Genomic DNA, 17651 nt, shown 5'->3' on the forward strand with positions numbered 1-17651 from the left:
ATCAGTTGAGATGAGGTCACATTGGAGCAGGGCAGACCCTTAATCCAATGTGACAGGGTCCTTATGCAAAGGGGGAATGTAAACATAGGCAGGCACATAGGCACAACGCTGTGTGAAGATGAAGGAAGAGGTCAAGGTGATGCTTCCACGAGCCAAGGAATGCCAAAGCTTGTCAGCAAACCACCAGAAGCCAGGACAAGATGTGGACCAGAGGGCCCTAACCCTAACCCTAACCCTAACCCTAACCCTAACCCTAACCCTAGGGTTCTCAAAAGGAACCAACCCTGCTGACACCTTGGTCTCACACTTCCATTCTCCAGAGCTGTTAGACAATACATTTCTGTTGTTTATGTCACTCAGCTGATGGTGCTTTGTTATGGCCGCCCTAGCCAGACTAACACATGTGGGTACCCAGTTAGGGTTGGGTGGGTGCTCTGCACCAAGGATTCACAATTGGGATCCCCTGCTGCTAACAGCTCACCCACCGCCTGGTGAGCTGCCTCTGCAGATGAAGGCCAACTGGATTCTGGCTCCTTCCAGTGGTTTAAATCTTCTCCACCTCTGGGCCCTAAATGCCTCCAGGAATGCTGAGGGTTGATCCTCTACGCCTTCAAGATACCCAAGAGAGACCCGTGTTACTGGCGCTTCCAGCTTCCTCCTTTTACTGGAAATGCCAAATCCTGTTGTCCAGTTTTTAAGGCATAATGGTAAAATAATGGGTAAACACTATCTAAGAAACCAAAAATCAAAAGTCAAGCATAATAGTGGCTGATATTGATTTGCAAGGACCCAGGGTGATGGCCAAGGCACGTGGTAGCATTCCAATTTCATGTAGCAGGACTTTGCAGGATCACCAGGGTTGCAGGAGGCTAGACTGTGGACAGGGAGAATTTATCTGAGCTGAGGAGAGTTACTGTAAATAGGGCAATTTATTGGAAGGAGTTGGCAGGAAGGGAGCAAGGGTTTCCACTTGGTCAACCTGGAACTGGGAGCCTGGCTGCTTCCCAGGTGGAGTGTGGGAGTGGGACAGGAAATCAGGCGCTGGGAAGGAGGCCAGTCAGGAGAGCCACATTTGGTGGAAACTAGATGGGATGGGATGGGATGGGACGCTCCCTTCCAGACAGTGAGCGAAGGGCAGGGCCTGGCCAGTCGGGGATCTGCTGTTGTCATGCACCCTGTCCTGAGCTTGCTCAAGCCTCACAAGCATGTTGAGAGTTTGGGCCAATGTTCTGGGAAGTGTGCAGAAGAGACAAAGGCAGTTTAGAAACCAGCATGTCTCAAAGCTCTGGGAAAAAAAAAATTCATTTATATTGAGGTGACTCAATTTACAGCAGGGAGAAAGGAGCAGAAAACCAGGAGAAAGAAATGAGACAATCTCAAATCCTTAAATGTGTATAAATGCACAAGGAACATATCAGTTTGTTCCTAATATCCAATGCATGTTTTTAATCCCTCTTGGATTGAGATCATTTTTCTAATAATAATTTCCACTACACAGAACATGGGTAGGAATGAAGGAATAACAAAAGACTATAAATTGCTGAACCAATGTTGCAGTGTTTATACATCGCTCAAATTCTTTACTAATAGAGGGGACCTTAAAAATCTTACGCAGAACCTATTTGCTCTTGCTTTAGTCACAAAGCTAGTTACTGGGTTGTGTGGCTTCATGGTTTATGGAGCCAGGGGTAGGGGAGGCCACGAGCATCCCTGCTGGAAGCAGGTGTGCTGACATCAGTAAGCAGCCTCTCTCTATCACATGTCTGAAAAGGTAAGTGACTGAGTGAAATGAATTAATGAATGGGGAATGACCTACGGAAACAATGAAGTCATTCAATTGAAACAAGTAAAATGTGGTAGATCCACTGCGTGGAGGAGCTGCCCTTCCACATGTCAAACATCCTGAAAAATGTCAGTGTCTAATATTGATGATCGTGATGATTACTCTAGGAAAGAATTACATGATTTTTACTGTAATCTCTCAGATGTCTCAGAGGTTGTATGATTAGCTTTGGAAGAGAGTAGTTAAAATTTTCAAAATTTCTCATTCTTAAAGAGTTCTGCATCAGACATCTGAACAAAAAGATTAAGTTCTATAATAGCACAGCTTAAAATTATGTGTCAACATTTGTAGTATTTTGTATGCACGCACACACATATACATACATATACAGAGAAAGTTCCAAGAGATCTATTTCAGGCAATTTGTAAATATATTTTGATTAATTTGTCCTATGTGGTTCTTAATGTTTCAGTATGTTTAATTTCATGGTCAATTTGCATGATGCCAATTTCGGGTATGTTGCAGTCCCCTGGGTTTAATAAAAGACTCCAAGGGGTCTCCCAGTTTAGACCCTTGCCTACTGGCAAGGCATATTTCCCCCTAGTTAGGCCACACTGGTCAAATGTAGCTCTGGGATTACCTAGTCCTTATTATGCATCCAAGTAGTCATGTCCTAGTTTTTGCTCTTTCTCAGTGCTGGTATGTTCATGAAAGAGTGTCATGTAATATACAGCAGGTTTTTTTCTTTTTTTTTTTTAATATCTTGGGATTTGTGGAAAGGAGTAATTTGCTAGAAAGGTAAGAAGAGGGAATTAAGGCTTCAATAAATCTGTGTTAGGCTCACTGCCTTGCTGTATTTGAGGTCTTACCTAGTTTATTTCAGGCCTGGGGCTCTCCCTAAGGTACACAGGACCCAAGCTCATGTATTTTAGAAGCAATGATATTTGGGACAGAAATTTCTGCCTCTTGTTTTGTGATATGATAGAGGATCCTCAAGTGCTTCAGGAAGGATTGCAAAATAGCTAAAAAGAAAATGCATTTTAAATTTACTTTAATAAATGAATCCATGCCTTTTGAGTCCCCTTTCAGCAGCGGTGGGGTATGACCCAGACCATGCAGAGTACCAGGCATTTAAACACAAATGGTTCACAGTACCATGGTGTTTTAAATTCTGCAGGGAATTTAGTCAAGTAAAACAGACCTGCAAAAAGTGCAGGAAAATGTTACAGGCACTGCCTCGGGGAGAGGGTTTGTGGAAGTGATAGTTCTCGAACTTAAGGCAGAGCTTCAGGGGATGGGTCCAGTCTTGTCGGCTCAGTCAGGGTGCAGGCTGGGAAGCACCTTGGAAGTGATCTCTTATGTCTGTGTTAAGTGTGACTGACCCAGAGCAATCTATGTTCATTTTTGAAAAGATCCTTTTCATAAAATGGCACAGCAATTCTTATAATATTTTCTCCTTGCTACTTATTTCTTTAACCTATTTATTAGAAAAGATGTGTATATGTGTATAATATATAATATTCACACAATGTACATATATATATACATCACATATATACATATATACAACCATATCTACATACACATATATACCTAAGTATACATGTGTATAATGTATTCTATGTATGTTTGTATGTGTGTATATATCTTTATTGTGTGAATATTTAATTATATATTAATATATTATTTATAATAATACATACATTATATAATTTTATATGTTAAATTTTTATATATAATTCTATAACTAAAGCTAATAGCAATGAGATCAATAAAACACATGATTACTCCCATGTCCACAAACACCCAACCCTTCTGCCAGACATGACCAAGTGCTTGCTTTGAAAGCCTAGCAGAAGTCAATACACATGAGATAATTTTTTTTGATAGCAGAAATTAACTTTCAGAATAAAAACAACAACTCTTGTTGTAAACAATTTTGAACGAGTGGTTGACATTTATTTGCATATCCATTTACCCGTTAATTGACCAAGTATTTTTTGAGTGCTTACTATGTATAATTGTTTTCTGAGTTTCTGTGATAATAAAACTAGACTGCCAGCTTTCTGCAGGCAAGAGAGATTTCTTATTATTTGTTGGATCCTGGTACCTGGCAAAGTGCCTGGAAAATGTAGACATTCAATCAAATGTTGGATTGGTTGAAGTCACCTGTAATGTGAAGACATGTAGACATGGTCCCTTCAGTTCAGGGAATGCACAAATGAGGACATATTCAGAAGGAGCTAGTCAGTATGAGACATTTGTGCATGTAATACATATTTTGGACCATTGATAGGAAGAGAGAGACAGTTTCAATTGAATAAAACACAAAGATACACAAATAAATACACTTTATTGATGACTTCAGACAAGATCGGGCATGTTCAGGGTGGTATGGCTATAGACTAATGACTTCAATTTGTAGGGTTACCAGGTCAGGCAAGTCGCAATGTTGCTCATTGACTTTAGTTGAAGATAAATTTTCTGTTATTGTACAAGCACCATAAAGAAATTTCTCTTATTTTCCAACTGACCTCTCAGAAAATAAGCCATTTTCTTCAATATGTAATGCTTCTTGAAGGTGGCTTGCATGGCACACGGAGAGGCTAGGTGCTCCTTCTTAAATGGAATAAACATCTTGTGGCTTGTGTGTTGGCTGTGTCTTCCTGCCTCAATCCGGCAGAGTTGTTATGTAACTGCTGCATTTTTCTGCCCGAGTGATGGAAAGCAGGTTTGGTGGTTTCAGAGAGTAGAATTGGTGTTCAATAAATCATTGTTTAATGATTGCTTTTGAAATTTTTTTTTCTTTCCCTGTCACTACTTTGTGGAGAGATTTGTGAAGCGTTTGGATGATATCGTGACTCTTCCATTTGGACTGTTGAAAAAATCACCAAGGTTGATGACTATGAGTGGTTTTCCATAGAATTTCACTTAAAGGGTTATAATGACTATCTCCTTTAAATGAAAAGAAAAATATATATTTCTCCTTGGGTTGGGGATGGAAATAGACATTTCTAATGTCATTATGCTATTAATTTAAAAAACTGTTAAGGCCAAGAGTGTGAAACTCCTCACTCTCCCTCCCCCCCTTTACAATGTAACTGGTATATTTCTGAGAGAACTCCCAAAGAATCTCCTGTTAGTATCAATCACTGCACTTTCCACACCAAGCTTCTCACCATTTCCTGTTAATTCTAGGCTGTTGCTTCAGTGGTGATATGCATTCTCATATGCTTTTGCCTGTTATGCCAGGGGCCTGATTAGAAGGCCCTTCCCTGGGCTCCAGTGATATAGTCCTGTTTATCTTCCAAGGTTAAGCTCAAATGTTACCTTCTAAGACTCAGTTTCTGAGTTCTCCACTTCTGTTGTAATTTATTATATAAGGAGACCAAGTACATAATTGTAACTTAGCTGTTTGCATGCCTGCCTCCCTTGCCTGTGAGTTCCTTCAGGCTCAGGATTGCATTTTATGCTCTGTGGTACCTTTGAGGCACAGTGCTCTGTTCACAGTTGAGGTTTAATACATTATATAAACATCACGTATATACATATATACAACCGTATCTACATACACATATATACCTATGTATACATGTGTATAATGTATACTATATATGTTTGTATGTGTGTATGTATCTTTATTGTGTGAATATTTAATTATATATTAATATCTTATTTATAATAATATATACATTATATATAATTTTATATATGTTAAATTTTTATATATAATTTTATAACTAAAGCTAACAGCAATGAGATCAATAAAACACATAATGTTTTATTGATCAATAAAACTCCCATGTCCACAAACACCCAATCCTTCTGCCAGACATGACCAAGTGCTTGCTTTGAGAGCCTAGCAAAAGTCAATACACATGTGACAATTTTTTTTGATAGCAGAAATACACTTTCAGAATAAAAACAACAAATCTTGTTGTAAACAATTTTGAACGAGTGGATGACATTATTTATTTGCTTATCCATCCACCTGTTAATTGATCAAGTATTTTTTGAGTGCTTACTATGTATAATTGTTTTCTAAGTTTCTGTGATAATAAAACTAGACTGTTGAGTTTACTCTTGGACGGATGAATGTGAACCTTGCTGTGGAGCCTTGCTTGGTACTGCCTTTCTCCTTGGAGAACTATAAGTCTATCAACGCTCTGACGGTGTTCTACAGTCCTTGAACTACATTTGCTCCTGTGGCCGTGGCTTAGGAAGGGGCAGTCTGGTCTGCATGCTGTCCCACCTGATGAGCAGGACACTAGCTTTGTTTGTCTTTGCCAGGGTTTCATCTCCTCTCACCTGACCTGCCTTTTCACACAGCCCCTGAGCCACTTCCACGCAGAGTCTGCACTGAAGGGAGTATATAGGGTGCACACAGGGGCAAGGGCTAGTTTCTTTATTCTTTATGTGTTTCTGAGGACATTGTGAATACCAGAAAACAACCAGCAAGAGCTTCCTGCTGTAGAGACCTTTCAAACCTATGCTCTAAAAAGAACAATAAACCTCCTCCTCTTATAAATTATCACTTCTATATTTTTCCCAGGGCTAGTGCTCAGTGTCTTTACCCATTTAAGCCACCCAGGGGTAGCTGCTGGGATTCATAGTGAAATGATATAATGTCATTAATTAGTGTGTGTGGGGAATACAAGTTATGATGGACTTGATTTGTTATAGGATACAAAGATACTTTAAACCATTAGCCCAAGTGTCAGTCCTATTTATTCTTTTAAATGAAATTATTAATATTTTGGTGACCCTGGATAATCACCAAATTCCCCCATTGGTAAAACAATGTACTCCAAAGTTTGTTGTAATAATTGAATAAAACTATGCAAATAAAATTTCTTTCAAAACAGAATATTAGTATTGTGCAGATGTAAAGTACTCATATAAGTTCTCTCCCACTTAGGGTATTTTTTCTTGCTTTCATTTAAATGAACAGGCAGGGTTTACCTTTCTTTGCCTGGCTCTTTTACATTGTTCATTATGTAATATACTGGAAACTTGGGAAGTACAAAAGAGAGGACAATAATGGTTTCATAAATCATAGACAACGTTAAAGAAAATGAAATACTTTATTCAGCAGAGGGGGCACTGAAACTCAAGAGTAGGAAACTTATCAAATGCCAAACAGATCTTAGCAGCATAGCTAAATTATTATAAACTCAAGTTACTTGGTTCCAAAATTCAAATTTTATTAACCCATTAGTAAAATGTGTGAGCTAAATGAAACAAATGTTGGAATATGTGAGACCCTAGTAATATACAAATACTCATTTCTGTTTGGTTTACCTCAATATATGAAAGAGACTTTTTAGCACATCAATAAGTTTTCTACTTATTATTATGGTAAACGTTGTGACACATCTTCTGTATTTCTAAGAAACATAAAGAGAAGGGGGATAACTTGTTCTGCCCTCATCTCTGATCACAGATATTTGAGACGACTGCAGTTGTGCCTTAGAATAGCTCTATTCTTTGTTTGTTTTAAATATCCTGTGTTATACACTGCCATTTTTTAAAACTCCTCTCTTAGCCTGACCCTTAATCTCTTCTGCTTACTTCCCTCGCCTCGCTCCTTTCTGCAGCTTTATTTTTGGTTCTCAGTAGTATGACAGCACTTCTGAATTGTAATGGGAGTGTTTTTCCACACCTCCAACCTGTCCCAAATGCATGAGGTGACTTTTAAATCGGCCAGATTCAGCTGTGGGGAAGTATGGACTCTTGCCAGCAGGGGCGTTGTAGCTCGAATTAGAGACACCAGTTCTTTCCTGGGGAGAATCATTGACAAAACTTAGCTTTGCTTTAAACAGCTCAGACAGAAAAGATGTTTTTCTCAGCACTAATCCGATAACGGCACCTAGTAGATCATAAAGCTCAACTCTCCAGGGCCCAGAAACCAGGGCAAGAGAAGCTCCTAAATGCAATGTCATCTGTTCATGACCTTCTTAGAAAAGAACATCTCAGTTCTCCCCAAGGAAGGCATGTTCAAGTGCATCTTTTTTCACACTTTTAAGAAATAACCTCTTCCCTTGGACCACGCTGAACGTAATGAATGGAGGAACACTGAATGAGGATGCAATCGGAGCAGCTAGCCTAGTTAAATGGCTGACCAAATCATTTTTGAATCGTGTGTGCGTGCGTACGTGTGTATAAAATTCAATGCAAGTGGGCCATATGGGGCACAGCTGGTAATATCAACAGAGGTAATAATGGCGTGGTAAAGGACACAGGCTTGAATTAGGTCATGCCCTGGGTGCAGTGCTCAGCTCCTGAAGGTGAGACCCTGGCAGTGACTTCCCACCCCCAAGGGGGAACAATCTGGTCTGGAATCTGGCCCCAAATGATTAGTTAACTCCTGAGACCAGGGACATCAAACCTGGTGGAAGCCAGGCTTTCTTCACCCAGACCTTGAGGCTTGTTACTTATAGATGGAGGAAGGGGGTATTTTCTGGCAATTAGGAAAACAGACAGAGAAGGAAAGAAGGTTTTTTATTCCTTGCCTCCCTCTATCTTCTGGCCCAGAAAGACACTTTTCAGTCCCCTGTGGGCACATACTCTGAGGACAGATGCAAGAAAGATACATATGGGAGCTCAGCTCATAGTTAAAGAAAAAAGATTCCATTTTAATTTCAAAAAGTAAATTCTCTTCTCCTTTAATATTTATCAGTTGCACTCACTCCTTGTGCTCCTCAAGGTCACTTCCATTTTTTTTCAAATTCTGAGATTCTCTGTCTGTTAGGATTTCTCACTTTAAATAGTTGGTAATCCAAATAAAGATTAAAAAAACACAAAAAGATTCTAAGTGGGGAAAGGAGGAGGATCGTGCCTCTGTGTGTGTGTGTGTGTGTGTGTGTGTGTGTGTGTGTGTGTCACCTTAACCAAGACCAAATAGGGCAAGAGTAAAATTATGCTCTTATTTTTCCTTCTTTTCATTTTCTGGGCTTGTTAGAATTATATACCTTTCAAAGTTTTCTGAATTCAAAGCTACACCATTTAAAGGTAAACTGATGTCAGAATAACAGAGCTGCAAGGAAGCAGACCTCATTTTATAGCATAACAAAAAAAGAGTTCTAAATTGGTGAGGTGATAACTTAGAGTCACCCAGAGACATTCGTGGACTGTGAGCGCCTTGCATATTTTGTGAGAAGTATCTATGTAGAGGTGAAGAATTAGAGGTCGTGGAGACTCTATCAGTGGTTCTATCCAGATAAGTTCTCTAGATATTCAAACTTAATTGGTTCAAGAGTAACTGAGATTAAATATTAAACCAAATGCAGGGTGAAGAGTCAGAGAGGTTCCTGCCATCATGTGTGGAGAAGGGCGGGGTGAACCAGGATTTGTGCTCTAAGAAGATTGTTACTTAATTCTGTAGAATTTTCATCCATATAATCCCTTTAATGGATGAACATGTAGCTGTTCCATCCCTGGCAACTTTGTAATAGACAACATTAATTTCAGCATACCGTTTATTAAATATTTCAGCGCTTGCCTGATTTCTCCAGTATATTATTGAATTTTCTCTCTCATGATTCTATTCTTTGTGCCCAAACTGCACAATCCTTTTGTGCAAGAGAAATCACTTGTGGGCAGTAAAATGCAACTTTCTCGTCGCTTTGATTCTTTTCTAGCAGACCTAGGCAGGGTCCCCTTTGCTCTCTGGTACTGCAGAAACCATGAAACTGCATCTCCCAGGGCTGGCTAGTACAGGCTGATAGCTCCGAGGTTTCAACTGGTTAAGTGAATGCCTTTACTGAGCTGATAAAAGCGTCAGGGTTTGGAGGAGTTCCAGAGCCTCCTCTCTGCTTGTAGGGAAGTGTGGTAGCATCTCCAGGCATGCTGTGTGCTCAGCGAGTTTGGTGCAGTGCAGCAGGCTTGTGTAATAGCACCATGTTGATTGGCTCATTGCTCCACTTGAAGGAGGGAGAAGCACTCACGCATTGCTGTGTGAGGGGATGTGTGTGTGTGTGTTATATGCACGTGTGCATTTGGGTGAGTGTGTTTACTTCCCTTTAAACCCCATTAACCAAGTGTCAAATACATCTGCCATTACTTACTATTTCTGGTGTCCCCATTTTTATTCAGGTCTTGGAAAACTCACTACATTTTTTGCTGAGACTTTGGAGTGCTCTTTCTCCAGGGTCTGTTTTTTATTAAAAACTCTCCAGTTCATATAGGAGTGGCTCTGGGGTTTGGAGATTTGCCACCTTCTGCCTCTGGTATCACTCCAGGGACCAGAACCCACTTTAGTACCTTGTCCAGCAAATTCTTGAATCGAACGGCTTCTCTTGTGCAAGGGCAGATTGGCAGATTTCAGAGAGCAGAATCACAGACATCAGAACAAGGAAGATATCTGGTATTTTGTGGACCAATCCTTTTATTTTACAAATGAGGAAATGGAGGGAGACTCACTGAGGTCATTCAGGTAGAGCTGGGACTGGAAACTAGGTCTGCTGACTTTTAGTCCAATTGCTTTTTTCTGACATAATTGCACTGAATTTTACTAGATTTTACAAGTACATTATAAGAAATTGATAGAACTTTCCCTCTGATATATCCTATAAGTTTCTTTAGGGCCATGGCTATTATCCAATAGATCAATGAAGCTCTTTTAACTTCTCTTAAAAGTTACAAAGTGTAAATACACTGGGAGAAATTATATCTGTTTGGATGTTCACTGATGCTCATTATATTGATCTGCACATAGTGGGTGTCCAATACTTGTTGAGTCAGTTTTGTCATCAAGATTGGATTTGAAAAGTGGCAAGGTGATTGAAGGTTTTTTTTTTTTTTGTTGCTGTTGTTAAATACAAATATTCTGAATTGTAAAGTTCACCTTCTGCCAATGGAGAGCATCTTAAATATCCTTAGGGAGAGATCTGCCTTAATTCAGCTGTTTGGAAAGCTTTTAACTAAAATATTCCTCTGAAGATTGTTAAGAAAGGACCATCCTCTGGTAGCTGTATATTTCTGATGCCAGTGTAGCCTTACTGGACTTCTCTAGAACACCCTGGATTTCTAAGAGAGTCTGTTCTCCGTCAGTTCTAACGTTTTCTGCACTATTTATTCATTGTGAAACACCGAGTCAGTTAATAATCTTTTCTAGACCCCAGGATCCTCATCTGAAAATCAAGGTGCGATTGGGGCATTAGTGCACTGATGAATGGGTAGTACCTGGAATGCACCATGCTCCCAATAAATGCTTGCTTCTAAAGAGGGCTGCTATGGGGATTAAGTGATAACTATCCTTGTGACCTTGGCACCTTACTCATAAAATCTGTGTCTCAATTCCCTCATTTGTAAAATGAGGATAATAATAGAAGTTGCCTTATAAGATTGTTGTGGACATTACATCAATCACTACATGTAAAATGCTTAGAACAGTGCCTATCACATACTAACATACATAGCACATGCTCAAAAATGTTAGTGAGTATTAGTGCTATGTAAACTACTTGGCACAATAACAAGTAGATGGCATCTCCTCAATAAATAGGAGCTCCTGTTATTACTTTTATTCCTTCTTCCCTTTTAGGAGAACTAGTTCATAAAAATGAGTGATGTCATTGTAATATTTCTGGATCTTGTACAGTATTAAGTTTTACAAGTCCGAGTTATAAGCCTGTTCTTATAACCACAACATTAGGTGATAAACAGAATATGTTGGTTTATTAGTTTCCAAATGCTGCTAACAACAAGTCACCACAGATTTAGTGGCCTAAACCAACATAAATTTATTACATAAAATTATCGCAGTTCTGTAGGTCTTGTATGGGTCTCATCTGCCTGAAATCAAGGTGCCAGCCACCTGTGGCTGAAAGGATTCTGGAGGTGCTAAGAGAGAGTTTGTTTCCTGTTCATTTGGGTGTTGGCAGGATTCAGTTCCATGTGGTTATAGACTCGAGGTCTCTATTGCCTTCTTAGCTGTCAGCTGGAGACCTGCCTTGTCTCTTAGAATCCGCTCCCCCATCCTTGCATGTGGTTTCAGAACCATATTAATCAAATCCAACTCACATTGCCATCTCTCTGACCACAGCCAGGCAATGTTCTCTGCTTTTAAGGACTCATATGATGAGATTGAGGCCACTGGGTCATCCAGGGTACTCTCAACATCTCAAGGTCCTTAACCTTCATCACAGCTTCAAAGCTGCTTTGCCACGTGTGATAACATAATATGCATGAGTTCTGAGGATTAGGATGTGGACATCTTAGCAGGCGGCAGGCTTTATTCTGTATTCCACAGTTAGAATACGGAAAAAAACCCAAAAAGACTCGGCCTTTGAACCTGAATCCTTTTGGATAGTTCAAAAAGTATACTATGAGCTCCAAATTCATTGTTCAAAAGGCGAAAAGGCCTGAATGTCTCAAGAGAGGGTATGCTAATTTCTTTCTTCATTCTTTTGGTCTTACAGGCCCTGGAGACATACTTATTAGATGATTACTCAGGTAGCAGTGTTGTCCGTACATTGTTTTATCTTGCAGAAGCTCCACCTTTGTAGTGTAGGGTCCCCTTTGACCTTGTCAAAACTCAACTGTCCATCAGGTGACCTATGTAAAGACAAGTTCCAAGGTCATTAATTTCATGACACCCTTTTCTATTGTCTCCTGTTCATCCTGTCTGTCTCCCCTACTTCTTTCCAGAATGTATGATTATTTGCTTAGTCGTTTCCTCCACCATCTGTCTTCCCTCAGTCATGATGTTTTCCCTGCCCTGCAGTTGTCTATGTGTGTGACTGGGTCTGCTGCTGACTGTGAGCTCCTCCACAGCTAGGATTATTTCTGCTTTGTAATTTTAGCACCTAATACAGTGCCTGATAGAAGATGAGCATGCAATACTGCTTGGTTGTATTCCATTGCACCAATTAGAAGATGAGATTTTGTCTAACCTGTCACTCAACAATTGTCTATTAGCCAAACACAAAACTTGAAGGTGGAGGAAGAGCCATAAATAGACATAGTTCTGATACCCTAGGGGCTTACAGCCTAATTTCTAAGGAAGCATCAAAGTGATACATCTCTGACAAAATGAGTGGTACGTTCCTCATCGGGAGTGAATGCTAAGTGCTTTATTTGAGGGCAGGGCAGGCCTTTAAAATTATTGAACTTTTGTCTCGTAAATGCTTCCCAAGAGCTTCAAGGGAGAAGCCAAATATTATTTTCAGGTCTGCTGTCTTCAATTTTAGATTTATGACACTTCTTTTCTAGAATGGGTGATATATTAAGACCAGAGTAAATATTAGCAACATTAGGTGCATCTATAAGTTGAGTGTGCAGCTTTTCATCTGTTTATTTGAGTATCTGAATATTGACTGCAATTGATGGTTTGGGTTCACTTGGCTTAGGTTGCTCTCTGTGCTGCCATTTCAAGGAGGATCAGGAAAGAGAAACGTTAGTTGTGATAATTGAACTCATATGTCAATGATTTACGTTCAGATTTCTAATTGGTTACTAAAACCAGCACATATTTATGTGAGAAAGTACAATGCCGGTCTAATTACAGTGCCATTCTGGTATTAACACCAAGCTTTCATCCTTAAGGAAAATATTCCTGCCTTGGTCATGATCTTGATATTTCCTTTCACAGTCATGGCCTGATGCTGTCTTTAATCTTCTGTATTGCACATCTGTTTCTGTCTTAGACAATCTACGTCTGATTGGTCATTACAATATTTTAAATCAGGGCAATTGACAGCAGAAAGTTATTGTTTGTGATTGTTTTTCAGAGTTCAGAGTTTAAAGTCTTTGGAGCTCTGTTTTCTATAGTTTAGGCTATTGGTGCAATCAGAAAAATTTATTGAAATACTGATATTTAGGGTTCTATTGAAGGTCAGAAAACATTAGCTAATAGCCTTTAAAAAAGATTCATAATCAAAACTCTAAGCCAGTGCTCGCTTCGGCAGCACATATACTAAAATTGGAACGATACAGAGAAGATTAGCATGGCCCCTGCGCAAGGATGACACGCAAATTCGTAAAGCGTTCCATATTTTTAAAAAGACACCTGCACTCGAATGTTTATAGCAGCACAATTCATAATTGCAAGGCTGTGGAAACAGCCCAAGTGCCCATCAATCCAAGAGTGGATTAATAAAATGTGGTATATGTATACCATGGAGTACTATTCAGCTCTAAGAAACAATGGTGATATAGCACATCTTATATTTTCCTGGTTAGAGCTGGAACCCATACTACTAAGTGAAGTATCCCAAGAATGGAAAAACAAGCACCAGATATATTCTCCAGCAAACTGGTATTAACTGAGTAGCACCTAAGTGGACACATAGGTACTACAGTAATAGGGTATTGGGCAGGTGGGAGGGGGGCAGGTATATACATACATAATGAGTGAGATGTGCACCATCTAGGGGATGGTCATGATGGAGACTCAGACTTTTGGGGGGAGGGGAGGAAATGGGCATTTATTGAAACCTTAAAATCTGTACCCCCATAATATGCTGAAATAAAAAAAAAATAAAAATAAAATTAAAAAAAGACAACCAATAAAGTATACTTCTAAAAAAGAAAAAAAACTCTAAGCCAGTCGGCCACATGTGGGTTTTTTTGCCCGTTTGTTTTTTTACTTCAAAATAAGATGTGTGCAATGTGCACAGGAATTTGTTCATTGCTTTTTTTAAACTATAGTCCGGCCCTCCAAAGTTCTGAGGGACAGTGAACTGGCCCCCTGTTTAAAAAGTTTGAGGACCCCTGCTCTAAGTGGTGTAAAAAGACAAAATCTTTGTTTACCTGTTTCATATACCAATATATTTCCAATGCTGAGTTGAATGTCTACACAATTTGCTTTGTTACAGGGCTCATGACTTTTTGGGGTTTACTTTTTTTACAAATAGATTTTGTATGCACATTGTTTTAATTGTCTTTTGCTGTGTAATGAATTGCCCTAAAACTCAGTGGCTTCAAATAGGAATAAACATTTATCATTTTACACAGTTTCTGTGGGTCAGGAATTCAGGAGAGTCTTAGCCAGGTGGTTTGGCTCAGTGTCTTTCATGAGGCTGCAGTTAGAGTGCTGTGGGAAGGCGCAGTCGTCTGCAGGTTGGCCGAAGCTGGACCATCTTCTTCCAAGATGGCTCCTGCACGTGGACGGCAGGTTGGTGCTGCCTGTTGGCAGGAGGCCTCAGTTTTTTGCTAACAGGACTTCCCCACAGGGCCATTTGGTACCTTCATGGCATAATCACTGGCTTCCTCCAGACCGAATGATCTAAGAGTGCAAGGTGGATACCCTAATATCCTTTACTGCCTAGCGTCAGCTACATGGGTCATCCTATGTGATATAGAGGGGACTATAAAAGAATGTGAATACCCCAAGGTGAAAGTCACTGGAGTCCCTCTTGAAGGCTGCTTATTACCACCTATTCCTCTTTCTTACTTTGTAAGCCTATCTGGCTGAGTAATGCTGATTGTGCATATTGAGAAAATACGATTTCAGTTTATTTAGGCTTGACTAGAGACCTCATGTTAGGGAAGCATCAGACCTGGTAGAATATAGGGTTAACAAGATTGGAAATAGCAGGGCTGTATTGAGAGTCAGAACAGCAGTAGGGATCTGGGTCAGGAAGACAAGTCCAGAAAAGAACAAGTGTTAAACCAAGCAACAACTCAAGGCAGCTGCCTCCTTTGAGCAAGAAAGTTTGTGGGCTAAGATGGGAAGACAGGGCTCTAAGGAATAGGTTTCAGAGAAGAGAGCAAGTTGTACACCTTCCTAATTATCCTCAGAGAGGTTATTTAATCTAATAGGTGTTTCTGGTTTGTGCATGTGACGGTGGTGATTTGGGTTCTGTAGTGGCTTGGCAAACAGATTTCAACAATTTGAACATTAGCATCAATAACATCCTGTAAGTTGAGGCGAAGTTGAGGATATGCTAATTACAAGGTTACAGCAGTCTATCCCTCCTCTTAGCAAGGCAATGAATGAAAATATACTCGAGGTCTGACGTCCCTGCTAGTAAATGTGGTGCTTAGCAATCTACATAGCTTTTTGAATCAGATAAATTATCATGCAGTGTTTTACCTGCTGTGTGGAGTTTGATTTTTAGTGACATGAATTGCAGATGCTCATTAAGTGTTTAATGTCCACTGAAGTTATTACCTAGGCTCTGCAAAGCAACACAACTATGAGGTATGCAGAGTGGATTTAGAAAAAAAATGGTTTGTGGGGTGAAGCAGGCTTGAGTGAGTGTCTGCCTCAAGTCTACCTCATACTAGTTGTGGCTGTGGGACTTTTGGCGAGTTATTTGACCTCTGTTAGCCTTAGTTTCCTCATTTGTAAAATTGGGGATTAGAAGAACATACCTCAAAGATTATTGTGAGGATTTAGTAAGACAATACATGTAAAACACTTAAATTGCCTGATAGTGAACACCCAATAAATGTTAGCTCTTATGATTCATATGGATATCCTTTTAACGATTTCAATTAACTCACTTATTTGATAAATATTTATCAATTTCCTTTTATGTAGCTGGTATGTTTTCAGAATCTGGGAAACAGAAGTAAAAAAAAATGGTCAAATCCCCATCCTCATGATGTGATATTGATAGCTGTAAAATAAACACAAAAATATAAATATGAAATGTGTAAGATGGTGATAAGTTCTATAAAGAAAATAGAAAAGGAAGAAAGCAGGTGCTGTAGTTGTGGAGTGGATGTTATTTCATTTCATATAGGATGATTAAGGAAATCCTCACTGACGTTTTCCCTGAAGATTGGAAGAAGTGAGGGAAGGAGTTAAGCAGGTGTCTGGGGAAGACATTCTAAGCAAAAGAAGCAGCAAGTGCAAAGGTCCTGAGGTGGGAATGTGCTTGGTACATTTGATATACATCAAGGAGTACACTTCGGATGGAGCAGAGTGAGTGAGGGAGAAAGTGGTAGGATATGATGTCAGAGAAGCAGTGGGTTATCAGCTCATTTAGTGTTTTGTAGCTCTTAGTGAGGAATTTGCCTTGAACTTCTAGGGAATAGGAAGACACCAGAGGATTTTGAGCAAAGGAACGACATGATCTGACTTACATTTTATAAGGATCACTCTGGCTACTGTGTTGGAATGGACAGCAGACGCCAGAGTAGAATGAAATACTACTGAAGTAGTCCAGGCACAAGATTGCTTGAATGAGGGGAGTTTTGGTGGAGATAGTACAAAGAGGTCAGATTCTGGACATTTATGGAAAGTAGAGTTGACCAGAGACAAAAATAAATCCAATATTTTTGGTCTGAGCAACTGGGCAGATGGAATTATTGCTCATTGAGTTGGGGAAGGTTGTGGGAAGACATCTGGCAGTTAGGATCAAAAGTCTGGTTTCAGATATGCTAAGTTTAAGATGTTTTTAGAGACATCCAAGTGGAGATGGTAAGTAGACAGCTGGTTTTCTGAGTCCAGAATTTAGGGGACAGGGTAAGGGTTGAGGACTTGAACTTGGGAGTTGTTAGTAATTGAATTCACAGCTACAGCTGGGAAACAGCATAGATAGGAAAGAGGTGTGGTCTGAGGATGCACCAGCGGGCAGGCCAGTATTTACACACAGGGCTTTGGGGAGGAACCTGGAACAACCTCTGCTGGGAAGACGGGCTTCATGATTTCCTGAAGCCACATGAAAGAGTGTCTTAAGAAAGAGGAGAGATTGATTATATTAAATACTGCTGATACATCAAGTGAAATGTGACTGAGAATTAACCATTCATATTTCTCCAACATGGTAAACTAGTACTCCATTCAACACTATGCAGAAAACAACTAAATATGCAGGACATAATATTTTGAAAACTGTCTGAATTCTCCTTTTGAGCTGGCAGGAAAGCAGAGAATACTCAAGGAGAAAAAAAATGCTACAGAGTTGCTCTTGAA

General features: G+C 39.7%; 1 protein-coding gene and 1 non-coding gene across 2 annotated transcripts in view; both read left to right on the forward strand.

The window, feature by feature from the left end:
• The window catches only part of FGF14 (fibroblast growth factor 14), a 649836-nt gene that overhangs the window by 82802 nt on the left and 549383 nt on the right, over positions 1–17651 (forward strand). The gene's annotated exons all lie outside the window — the stretch shown is intronic.
• Positions 13677–13783, forward strand: LOC142875270 (U6 spliceosomal RNA). Its single transcript, XR_012922666.1, has one exon. It is a non-coding gene; the product is annotated as a U6 spliceosomal RNA (small nuclear RNA).

This window comes from Microcebus murinus, chromosome 13 (assembly GCF_040939455.1).
Source record: "Microcebus murinus isolate Inina chromosome 13, M.murinus_Inina_mat1.0, whole genome shotgun sequence".
Taxonomy (NCBI): Eukaryota; Metazoa; Chordata; class Mammalia; order Primates; family Cheirogaleidae; genus Microcebus; species Microcebus murinus.